This window comes from Myotis daubentonii, chromosome X (assembly GCF_963259705.1).
Source record: "Myotis daubentonii chromosome X, mMyoDau2.1, whole genome shotgun sequence".
Lineage (NCBI taxonomy): Eukaryota > Metazoa > Chordata > Mammalia > Chiroptera > Vespertilionidae > Myotis > Myotis daubentonii.
The window spans coordinates 121287092-121300514 of record NC_081861.1 but is presented as its reverse complement, the minus strand read 5'-3'; positions in this window follow the sequence as shown (position 1 = coordinate 121300514).

The window sequence follows — 13423 nt, the reverse complement described above, 5'->3', positions numbered from 1 at the left end:
TTAACATGGGCATGTTCTCATTCTTAACAAAGATTTGAAGTGAGAATGAAAGCATTTTCACTGTTTCCTAAATTCTGTGATAACATGATTTTTCTTTGTCTTCAGTAATAAACAAGATTTTTTTTTCTCATTGCTGTTTTCTCATTGAAGCAATCTTGACAAACTAAGACTTAGTAAAGAAAAGTTGAGCCAACCTATATTTTCCGTTGAATTACCAAGATTAGAGGCTTCACCATTAGTGTTTTGGTAAATGTTTCAAGGTCATATTTACCTTTGATACAGGATTCTAGCCAGAGCATATCATCAGAATAAAACAGTCTTAAAAAGTATGAATGACTTATTTGTATGAGTTATTGAGTGCTGAGTAACAAATTTTCCCTAAAGTTAGTGGCTTAAACCAACATTAATTATCTCATAGTTACTGTGAATCAGGAATCCAAACACTTTTTATCTGGGTCCTCCAGCTTTGGGTTTCTCTCAAGGCTTCATTTATCTACAGGCTCAACTGGGAAGAATCTGCTTCCTACTTTATTCTTGTGGTGTTGGCAGCACTGAGTTTCCTGTGGACTATTGTATTAACACCTTAGGTCCTCATGAGCTATTGGCTAGAGGTCTCCCTTGGTTTCTTGCAACGTGGGTCTACTTGACAGAGCATCTCACAACATAGTAGATTGCTTTATCATCAACAAAGAGGGCAAAAGAGAGTGACAATACAAAAGAGAGTTGCAGCACAATAGAAAGCACAGACTTTTGCCATCTAATCACATGTGATATCCCATCACTTTTGCCATGTTCTGCTCATTAGAATAAAATATTCTAATAGAGGATGTTATAAACATTCTGGGTGATACACAGTGCCAGAGAATGATGTCTACCTACTTCACCCTCATATGTGCCCTTCATTTCATTTTCCATGGACTTACTGGCTCATGAACATATGACTCTTTAAAAGAAAAATAAGTACATATGTCCTACTGTTTGCCAGGCATTTTAATGAACAACACACATGCTTGGGTGTGTACACACACACACACCGCATATTACTTCTGACTTTATGAGTTAGTGATTATACCATTTGTATATAAGAGAAGTCTAAATTTGATAAGATTTAAGAGCTATATCTAAAATCACAAAGTTAGTAAATGGCATATATTTGGTTTAAACATAGGTCTTCTGACTCCAAGGTAAGTGAACTTCCACTATAATGCTTGTGCTAATAAAATGCTAGAATTGCAGTTGGATTAGACTGATCTAAAAAGTAACAAAATCATTTAGGTTAATAAACTTTTTAAAATACTTTGTGGTCATTTGCATTTGATTTATATGTTTTCATGTTGCAAAAAAATTATTTTTTCACAACCAAATGTACTGGATGTTGCACATTAATTACTGCAACTCACATAATAAAGCCAAAAAATTCAGGTTTATAAACACAATCACTAGGTCTATGTTTCCTTATTTTTAACATGATTAGCAAGAAAATTCAACTATAACATTCTTTTTTGCTTTTGAATTCTAAAGCTATAAAGAAAAGAAAATTATATTTTCCATCTTCTTTTTACATGTTTAGTATGTTCTTTTAGGTAAAGCTAAGAATGAGTGATCTATACATGTATATAATGCTTTGTAATGGAAGTGTAGGCAACCTACAAACACTTTTATTGAAGCTGAATAAGCTAATGTGAACTAGAATAGCTCAAACAATTTTAAAAAGTAAGAATCACAGTATTTGATTGTAAGAATTGTTATATAGCTACAGTGTGATATTGACAGAGACACATAGATCAATGCAATGGAAGAAAGAAGCAAAAAACAGACCCACACAAATTGACTTTTTTCCCCAAGATGTAAAAACAATTCAATGGGAAAAGGATAGTCTTTTCAACAAGCAGTGCTTGAATAATTAGACATCACTAGCCAAAAAGAAAAAGAAAAAAAAACTCAACTTAAATATCACAACTTATATAAAAATTAACTCAAAATGGATTACAGATTTAAATGTAAAATGCAAAACTATAAAAGTATTAGAAGAGAACCCAGTCAAAAATATTCATGACCTAGGGTTAAGCAAAGAGTTTTAAGATATGACACCAAAATCTCAATCTATAAAAAAAATAAGTTGAACATCACCGAATCAAAATATATATATATATATATCTTTTTTGCCTTGTGAAATACACTGCTAAGGAGATTAAAATGCAAACCATAGACTGGGAAGAAGATTGGGAAATCGCATATCTGACAAATATGTAAATGTATCAAACTGACATGTTGTATATCTCAAAGTTACACAATGTTATATGTCAATTATCCTATCTAATAATAGACAAACATGGTAATTAACCATACCTCCGACACGCTTCCCATTGGCTAATCAGGGTGATATGCAAATTGACTGCCAACAAAGATGGCGGTTAATTTGCATATTTAGGTGCAATGCTGGGAGGCAAATGGGGAAGGATGGAAGAAGCCACCTGCAGCTGGCTGTAGGTGATCGGAAACCCAGGTGGCAGGAAAGAAACGGCCGCCTTTGCCCTACCCTCCAGCGACCCCCAGCCATGATCGCAGAAGCAGGGGCCTTTGCCCGACCCCCAGCCGTGATTGGAGAAATGGGGACCTTTTCCCTGCTTCCAGACGTGATCGGAGAAGCAGGGGCATTTGCCCTGCCCCCTAGAAGTGATTGGAGAAGCAGGGGCCTTTGCCCGACCCCCAGCTGTGATGGGAGAAGCAGGGGTTACCCTAACCCCCCTTGAGACCAGGTCCTGACTGCCACGTAGATCGCGAGCATCTTTCAAACTGCAAAACCCCTGAGACCAGGTCCTGGGCGCCATGTATACCCGAGCACCTTTCAAACTGCGCAGGTAAAACCCCCTGAGACCGAAGCCTGACCACCAAGCAGATCACAAGCACCTTTCAAACTGCATGGGTAAAACCCCCTAAGACAGGGTCCTGGTCGCCACCTAGATCGCAAGCACCTTTCAAACTGCAAACCCCAAGAGACTGGGTCCTGACCACCAAGTAGATCTTGAGCACCTTTCAAACTGCACAGGTAAAACCCCCTAAGACAGGGTCCTGGCCACCACCTAGATTGCAGGCATCTTTCAAACTGCAAACCCCCTGAGCCCAGGTCCTGGCCACCACGTAGATTGCGAGCACCTTTCAAACTGCGTGGGTAAAACCTGTGAGACTGGGTCCTGGCTTCTATGTGCTGCCATGTAGATCTTGGGGGGCCAGCAGCCGCCTCTTCTCTGCCTCCCCTCTTCCATCCCCCGCCGGTGATCAGAAAAGTACCTGTATTTTTTTTTAAAGTACCTGTATTTTTAATAATTTCTTGACAATGTAAAAGAATTTTACATTATGATCCAAAGGTGGTGGGGTGAGAAGGAGCAGCAGAAAAATCCAACAAACAAAAAGGGAAACAGAAATGCATGGTGGAAGGGATTTGAAGGGTGGGTAGGGGCATTGCCCAACTCTAAATGCAATTGGTTTGTTACTGAGTACTATTCATGGGAAGACAGCATCCTGACTCCTTCTCTATACAGCATACTGGGAGTAAATATGATGCATTCAGGTGGAAATATGATTAAGGGTTGGAAGACAGACAGGGAAAGAAGAAGTCATAGACACTGAGTGAGTTACTGGCTTGCTGGCTGCAAAGACTGAGTCTCCAATAGTGATAGAATAAGAAAGTGGGGGATATCTCTGGAAGATTCAAGAGATAGGGGGCAACTCTTCTATGGTTTTGACTTGCCCAGCAGATTTCCACATACACATATGTACACACCTATGTTTGCATGCACACACATATACATATAACTGACTGCCCTCCCCGGAAGCACAGAAGAAGAAGAAGCTGCCAGAAGAAGAAGCCACCCACCTTTGGTCCAAGCGTCAGCGTGCTTGCTGCAGCCCAGGAGATGGACAAGCCACCCGCCTGAGGTCCCAGGCTGCAGCCACCCGGAGAAGCTGCCAGCCCTGTTGTCCAGGGCACCAGTGCCTGTGGCCAGGTAAATAGGTTCCCTCTTCTCCTACTGCAGTCATTACTTCAATATGCCCCTTCTGAACTTCTCTCCTGTGCTGCAAACCAACTCCACTTTTCATCCGAAGGATACGGAACAGAGAGAACAGTGTTAAAAGCTTACATTTTTAAGCCTGTAAGGTTGGTACTTAAACATATAAATGGAAAACTAGAGTCCTTAAGGTCACAAAGGCTACAAAGGACAGGGACAGTGCATGACCTATTATATCCAACAATCCATATGGGGACTGAAAACTTTGCAATGATGACAATTACTGAAGATATGAATCAACTAAAATAGTTGACAGGAACAATTCTTCCATCTTTGAAAATATCCACATCAAATCTTTTTAAATAGATTTTCATCTGCAGAATATAACACATTCTGACAAGACCACCACCACCACCACCAATGTGGTCAGTGTTGTGCCGATAAATGTTTAATAACTCAGGGACTCCCCCCCTGCCAGAGTGAACAACTTTTTGTGCACCAGGCAACTAGTCTGCACTAATAAAAGAGAAACATGCAAATTGGTGTCACTCTGCTATGCCCACCAGCCAATCAGGATGAGTATGCAAATTAACCCAACAAAGATGGAGGTTAATTTGCATATGCAAGCACGGAGCAAAGACTAAAGATGACTGAAGACTTAAGACAATTGAAGACTGAAGAGACTTGGCTTCTCCACTGCAGCTGGAGCGGAGAAGCTAAGCCTCACTGCTATGGCCCGAGTAGAGAAGCCAAGCCTTGCCGCTGTGGCCAGACCAAAGGCTTGGGTCGTGGGTGCTGGAGGAAAACCAGTTCCAGCAGTCAGGGGAAGGAAGGCCTACTGCGTGAATCTTTGTGCAACGGGCCTCTAGTATCTCAATAAAAAAAGAATATCTGAAGACTTCTCCAAACTCAATACGAAGGAAATTAACAATCCAGGTAGAAAATGGGCAAAGGTTTGAATAGACACTCCACCAAAGAAGATTTCCAGGATGGACTTTTCTGACTAATGGAGCAGAATATGAAAATGTTTTGGAAAATATTTGCTTCACTGATAGGAATATGAATCTTTTCTTTCTCTTCTTTCTTCAAAGACAAGTATGTAATGTTTGGAAATACAACAGCCATCTTGAAATGAGGGCAAAACTCAGTCAAGATGGTGATGCAAGAAGCTATAAGAAAACTGATACCTTAATGACTTTGAGTTACTATATTAGCTTTCCCCCTTATTTTTAGAGTTCAATTTCCTCTTTCTCTCTTGAACAATTTCCCACGTAAAAAATGTAGAAAATACATACACTGGCAACATCAGTTTTCCCTATTGAGAACATTCAAATATGCTATAGAGGGCAAGGAAACAAATGAAATAGATGAAACTCATACAAAGTGTTAAGGATGGAGAATAAGTTAAGCAAGGAGCTTAGGTAATATAGGTGAAGCTCACAGGATTTGTTAAGAATCAGTAATAGGTAAGGCAAGTGTCTTGTAAGCTGTAGGCAAATTTCACAAGATGTGTTAAATCCAGAGAGCAAGTGGATAATTTGTTGAAGAGTCCAACTCCTAGTTAATCTATGTGGGATTTTTCAGGCCTGACTATAGGTAATTACAATGGCTTTATCAGACAAGCCTCACGAGGGAAAGCAGCCCTCCCCAAACCAGACTTGGTGCAGTCAATACATCTCAGTCTCTGAAGGGAGTTGCAGCCAAAGCCTCAATCCCATGGCCTAGCCCTTGTGCCTTCATTCCTAGGTCTATATATCTGAGGCCTTGGACAGAAGTCATCTTCAGGTGCCTCTGCTGAGACCTCCTTCCTGGGGAAAGAAGGGGGAAACCTTGGAGACACTTTTCAACATTCGGATGTAGTATTCAATACTTTTCCATTCCTAGCTCTTCCCTCTTCTCTCCCCCTAACCCCATTCTCCCCTCAGGGTCCAAAAAACTACCAGATCCCTTTCTTTAGGACTCCTTCAATAGCAAGACAGTCCCACCTCTGGACAGATCCACCTGACCCTTAACCTTTATGCCTTTGTGCTCATAACTTGTTGTTTAATGGTCATAGAGTTTCAGTTTTGCAAGATGAAACATTCTGGAAATTGGTTGCACAACAATGTGAATATACTTAATACCACTGAAATGGACACTTGGACATGGTTAATATAGTAAATTATGTTATGAAATTTTTACCAAACACACAAACTATAGCACAATACCACCACCAGGATATTAGAATATTGACTGTTATAATACGTAGTCTTATTTGTATTCCTGTGTCAATGTTATTATTATCATTATTATCCTCGACTGAGGGCATTTTCCCATTAATTTTTAGGGAGAGTGGAAGGGAAGGGGAGAGAGAAAGAGAAACATCAATGTGAGAGAGACATATTGATTGGTTGTCTCCTGCACAGGGCCCCGCAGCTGGTGATCGAGTCTGCAACCCATGTATGTGCCCTTGACTGGGATTTAACCAGGGACCCTTCAATCCATGGGCCAATGCTCTATCCACTGAACCAAACTAGCCAGAGCCTGTGTATTCTTTAGCTCTATACGATTTTATTACATGTGCAGGTTCATGCATCTACTAACAAAGTCAAGATACCGAATGAAACCATCACCCCAAGGTTCACTCATTTGGAGTTTTCATATCCACATCTATCTCCCTCTAGATTCTAGCATCTAGAAGCTTTTCCTATCTTGCCAAACACCTAGAAACCACTGATCTAGGTCCATTTCTAACACATTGTCTTCTGAACACTTTAGAAATGGAATCTTAGAGCATATAACTTTTTACATTGACTTTTTTCACTCAACACAATGCTCTAGAAATGCATCCAAGTTGTTGCGTACATCAACAGATCATTCCTTTTTATAAATGGGAACTCGCAAGCCTTTCTGTTGTGAATAAAAACAGTTGCAACCACTTTGAGAAGCAGTTTTCCAGTAACTTAAGCTGTTAAACATTGACTTACCATAGTATTTGGCAATTGTACAACTAGGTTTCTACAAATAAAAGTGAGACATAGGTCCTTCCAGACTGGTAGGTAAAGCTGTGTAGAAGCATTATACATATAACCAAAAAGTGGGAAAATGAAATGTCCTTCAGTTAGTGAATAGCTAACCAAAAGGTTTTGCATACATATAGAGGCATATGATTCTATACTAGGAAGAAAAAACATTGTGATAATTGCTACATGAAAGAAGCCAGAAACAAAAGACCACACATGGCATGATTTCCATTTATAAGAATTGTTAACAAAAGGCAAATCAATAGAGATAGAGAGTAGATTAGTGGTTGCCCAGAGTTAGAGGTAAAAAGGAGGAGTGATAGCAAATAGGCTCAGGCTTTCTCTATGTAATAATATAATTTTTAAAATTTAGATTTTGCTGAGGATTTCAAAACTTGGTATATTTACAAAGAAATCATGGAATTATACACTTAAAAGGGGTAAATATGTAAACAACCTTATTTTAAAAAATCAATTGTATTTCTATATAATAGCAATGTATAATTTGAAATTGAGAACACATTGCCATTGATGATACCATGAAAGAAAATAATTTATTATAAAATTAATTTTAGATAAGCAATATTTGTACACTGAAAAGTATAAAACATTACAGAAAGTAACAAAAGATTATATAAATACATAAACAATCCAGATTCATGGATTTGAAGAGTCAATAGGTCTTACATGTCAATATTCCCAAATAGATACACAGATTCAAGGTCATTACTGTATTGTCAAAATACCAAAATCAGTTTTTGCATAAATGGATCTTCTAACATGTATATGAAGATGCAAGGAAGGCAAATTGGACTAGAATTTAGGAAATTTAAAACCATCGCATTCCTAAAGTCTCCATCAATAAACAGCAAAGACAAGAACCAACTAGAAAATTATTTTAAAATCATATAACAGCCTGGCCGCCATGGCTCAGTGGTTGAGCATCAATCTATGAACCAGGAGGACAAGGTTTAGTTCCCGGTTAGGGTACATGCCGGGCTTGTGGGCTCAATCCCCAGTGGGGGGCATGCAGGAGGCAGCCGATCAATGATTCTCTCTCAACACTGATGTTTCTATCTCTCTCTCCCTCTCCCTTCCTTTCTGAAATCAGTAACAATATATTTTAAACTTGCCCTAACCAGTTTGGCTCAATGACTAGAGCATCAGCCTGTGGACTGAAGGGTCCCAGGTTCAATTCGAGTCAAGGGCATGTACCTTGGTTGTGGGCACATCCTCAGTAGGGAGTATGCAGGAGGCAGCTGATCGATGTTTCTCTCTCATTAATCTTTCTAACTTTCTATCCCTCTCCCTTCCTTTTGTAAAAAAATCAATTATATATATATATATATATATATATATATATATATATATATATATAATTGATTTTTCAGGAATTTTATTGAGGTGTAATTCATATAGCATAAGATTCACGGTTGTTAAGTATAAAATTCTACAAATTTTAATAAATCTAATTTGTAATAATACTAGCATAGCAAGGAGAAACCTTAGACCTGCTATATAACATTATTTGTTATACATACATACATATATATATAAAATATAACAAATAATGTGATTCCAGAACATATAAGGACCATTTTTGCTTAAGAAGAGGAACACAAATAACCCAATTTAAATATAGGCAAAAATTTCAAGAGACATTTCAAAATAAGCAGTTATATTAACAATCAAGACACATGAAAAGATCCACAAAAATTAATCAGCAGGAAATGTAAATTTAAATGAAACTAAAATTCATATATTAATGTCAAGGTTCCAGAACAGCCAAAGAAATCTTGAAAAACAGAACAAAGTATAGGATGAAAACTTTCTGATTTCAAAACTTATTATAGTAAGTACTACTGGTAATAGGATATAAACATAGGTTAATTGAATGGAATTTCCAGTCCAAAATAAATGTATGCAATTTTCAATAACTGACATTTGGCAAAGTTGCCAAATGATTAAATTCAGAAATAATAGTTTTATCCATAAAAGATGTTGAAATTATGCCACATCACCATGGGAAGGATGATTAAAGAACCGTAATTCAACCCCCTCCCCCCAATGAATAATGATAATAAATTTATAAGTAAAAGCAAAAACTTTAAAACCATTAGAAGACATTGTAGTCATATATCTTTGTGGCCCAGAAATATGCAACAATTGCTTAGATACAACACCAAAATCATACAAATTTGCATTTCAAAACTAGAACATTTTGGACAATGAATATCAATATTAAGAAAGAGCAATAGTAAGTCACTGACCCAGAACACTTTTGAAAATCATATATTGGATATAAAATGTCTAGAGAAAGAAAATATATAGTGGATTAGTGCTTGCATCAGGTGTCAGTGGAAAAGAGAAGTGACTGGAAGCAGGTCTAAGGTTTCTCCTTGCTATGCTAGTATTATTACAAATTAGATTTATTAAAATTTGTAGAATTTTATACTTAACAACCGTGAATCTTATGCTATATGAATTACACCTCAATAAAATTCCTAAAATATCAATTCCATTTCTCTTTACAAGAAATGTAGAATCAGAAAAATTGAGGCCCTGGCCAGATTGCTCAGTTGGTTAGAGCATCGCATCGTCCCGATATACCAAGGTTATGTGGTCAATCTTAATCAGGGCACATACAAGATGTCACCAATAAATGCATAAATAAGTAGAACAACAAATCATTCTCTCTCTCTCTCTCTCTCTCTCTCTCTCTCTCTCTCTCTCTCTCTTCTCTCTCTCTCTCCCTCCCTCCCTCCCTCCTGCTCTCCCCCTCTAAAAACCAATAAACAAAAAAATAAATAAAATTTAAAAAAGAAATAAAAACTAAGAAGCCATTAGCATAACTACAGCATGGATCAGAAGAGAATGATTAATACAAAATAAAAAAAGTACAGCAAAACTTGTACACTGAAAACTACAAAATGTTATTGAAATAAACTAAAGATCACCTACATAGAGAGACATTCCATGTAAATAGATTCAAAGATTCATTATTGATTAGATGTCAATAATCTTAACAGATGTAAAGATTCAACCACATTGTTACCAAAATATCACTTTCCTGTTTTGCAGAAATTGGCAAATAAATTTCGTATGGCAAGCTAACGGACCCAGCACAACCAAACTAATCTTGAAAATTAGAAGGAATTTAGAGAATTTATTCTGACTACAAAACTTATCAGAAATCTGCACTTATCTAGATAGTGTAGTACTGACCACAGTATAGACATATAGAGTAATGGAACAGAATTGAGAAACACATATAAGTCACAGCCTGGGGAAAATACTTGCTAATCTTACATCAGATAAGGGAATTGTATTCAGAATATATAAATTACCCTTTCAACTCTAGAACACAACTTGATTAAAAGTGGGCAAAAGATCCCATAGAAATTTCATCCAAGAAGATATACAAATAAACAAAAGGCACATGAAAAAAAGTAATGATGACTATATTAAAAAGTTAGATTTTAGTGAAGGCTTCACAACTTAGTTTATTTATGAAAAGTCATTGAACTACACACTTAAAATTGGAGAATTTATAGTATATAAATTATACCTCAATAAAGTTAAAAAATAATTGCATTTCTGTATACTACTAATGAAGAACCTGAAAATGAAATTGAGAAAACACTGAAATTTAGAGATAGAAATTACTTTGTTATGAAACTCATTGATATTTGCTACTTTTATTTCCAATATTGGAATAATATTTTTTACTTTGTGTCTCCTTCATTTATTATTAAGAAGAAAACTATAGTGAACATAGTATAATATATATACCTATATCTATCTATATATATATACACAAAAATAGGTGATATGCAAATTAGGCCATGATGCCATAACAGTCACGACCAGACAGGAGGAGAAAGCGAGTGCAGCAGGATTGGTGGGTGAAGACTTGCAGCGTTGGGGACTTGCGTCACGATCACAATCCATCACCAGAAGGTCTGGGGCTGGGTGGAGGCCTCCGCAGGGCTCCGATGGATCAGTGATGGTGAACAGGGAATCCGGGTGGGTGGCGGGAGGACCAGGCTGGCTGTCAGGCCGTTGGGATCACCAGCTCATCCCTGGCTGCTTGGGGGCTCAGGCCTGCAGGAAAGTGACTTCACTTCCATGCCCCTGCACTGGGCCAGCTGCTGATGGAATGTGCTGCCCGCTCAGCCGCTTACACCGGGGTGGGTAGGTCATGGGCGTACCTGGTAGCATCCATCAGTGTCTCAAGCCCCAGCAGCAGCGGCAGCAGCAATAGTGGTGGAGACAGCGCTCACGACCTACCCACCCAGGCGTGAGCAGCTCAGAACGGGCAGCGCATTCCATCCATGGCTGGCCTGGTGCACGCCCATGCAGGTGAAGTCACTGGCGCCTGCTTTCCCTCAGGCCTGAGCCCCCGAGCAGCCAGGGATGAGCTGGTGATACCAACAGCCTGACAGCCCGGCAGTGGAGGCGGCGTTGGGCCTGGAGACTGGCGAAGGGCAGAAGATGGCCCTGATTGGGCCAGTCACTATAATGCCCACTGTAGCCAGCACACCACCCGATCAGGGGGTGGAGCCTGCAGTCAACCTGGAGGCCCCTCCCCCCTGCTGGCCTGCCCCTGATCAGACTCTCCCATCCACATCAAGAGCAGGGCGCACAAAGCCTGGACCCTTCCTTGCAGCCCTGAGTCTGTGGGGTTGAGAATTCTGATGGCCCTGCCAGAGAGTAGAGGTGCCTGAGGGGCAGGGACAGGGACCACAGGCCCCCAGGGAGCACCGCAGAGTTGGCGATGAGAGGCGAGGGCCTGTGAAGGGGGAGGAGGTGAAGCCAGCGGACATCAGCCCAGAGTCCAGCCCTTCCCCTCCAGAGGCAGCAGGACCTAAACCCAGAACCCCAGCCAGAATCAGAAGAGCCGAGGGAGCTTCAGGAAGCTCTATGCAAAGCTGCGCATTGAGAACTAGAGACTTCGTGAGGGCCTGACCCAGACCACGCTGGCGCAGCTCAAGGTGGAGCTGGAGCACACCACACAGAGGCAGGAGCGCTTTGCAGAGAGGCCAGCCCTCCTGGAGCTGGAGAGATTTGAGCACAGGGCCCTGGAGCGCAAGGCCGCTGAGCTGGAAGAGGAGCTGAAGGGCCTGTCCAACCTCCGAGCTGACAACCAGCGCCTCAAGGAGGAGAACACGGCCCTGATCCGCATCATCAGCAAACTGTCCAAGCGACCCCGGAGGACTTGGCCCTGCCCCCGCATTTATACAGCTGCTTCTGACACACGCACCCCTTCCCTGTGTGAACATGAGTGACAGGGCTGCTGGGGAGTCTCTGAGAAGCCATAGCCTCCCCTTGGGACCTTCAGGCTGGGAGGGGAGGACAGAGCCCCCAGGAGCCAAGGGGGCCATCTGAGGCCAGGATGGAGACGGGAGGCTGAGCCAGGTAGGGGGACCAGGGCTGCAGGCAGGACCAGGAAGGAACCAAGGACCAGGAAGTGCCAGGACCAGTAGCCAGGACCAGAGTGGCCACCCAGAGGTCCCCTCTCACGTGTGCTGCCACCAGTCACCCCTCCAGCCCCTGAGCAGGGATCCAAGAATGTGCCAAGCATCCCGCCGGCCTGGGCCAGGTGGGCCTGTATATAGGGTCTGTGTGTAATAAGTAGGGACGTCCTCTATTTTTTGCTGGCCTCTCCTCAACGCTGTTCTGGGCAGGAGGAGAAGGTATTTTTGAGACATAGCACAGGCACCACAGATAAAAGTTGTGAAGTTGCCAAAAAAAAAAAAAGAGCTGGTCGGCCAGCCAAAACCCCCTCCCTCCCCCCCACCCCTGCCAGCCCCATCCTCAATCAGCCTGCCCCACTGCAATAGGCCCGCAGCCCCTCCCTGCAGCTGCCTGCCCCTGATCATACACCCCCACCCCAATAGGGGGCAGGGCTGGCCAGCCAATCTCCTGCAGCCCCTCCCCCTGCCCAGCCTTACCTCAGATGGGCCCCCCCCCCCGACCCTGATCAGGAGCAGGACTGGCCGGCCAACCACCCATGGCTCCTCCCCTAGGCCACTGGCCCCCAATTGGCAGCCCCCACCCTATTTGAGGGCATGGCCAGCTGGCCCACCAACCACAGCCCCTCCCTATGGCAGGCCCCACCCACAGTTAGTCCCCCAACCTCAATCAGGCCGGCAGGGGGGTCAGTTGGGGGCAATCAAGCCAGCAGGGGGGGGGGCAGTTGGGGGCAATCAGGCTGGCAGTTGGGGGCAATAAGGCAGGCAGGCAGGTGAGCGGTTAGGAGCCAGTGGTCCCAAATTGCGAAAGGGATGTCTGACTGCTGGTGTGGGATCAGGCCTAAACCAGCAGTCTGACATCCCCTGAGGGGTCCAGGATTGGAGAGGGTGCAGGCCCGGCTGAGGGACACCCCTCCCCCCATGCACAAATTTCATG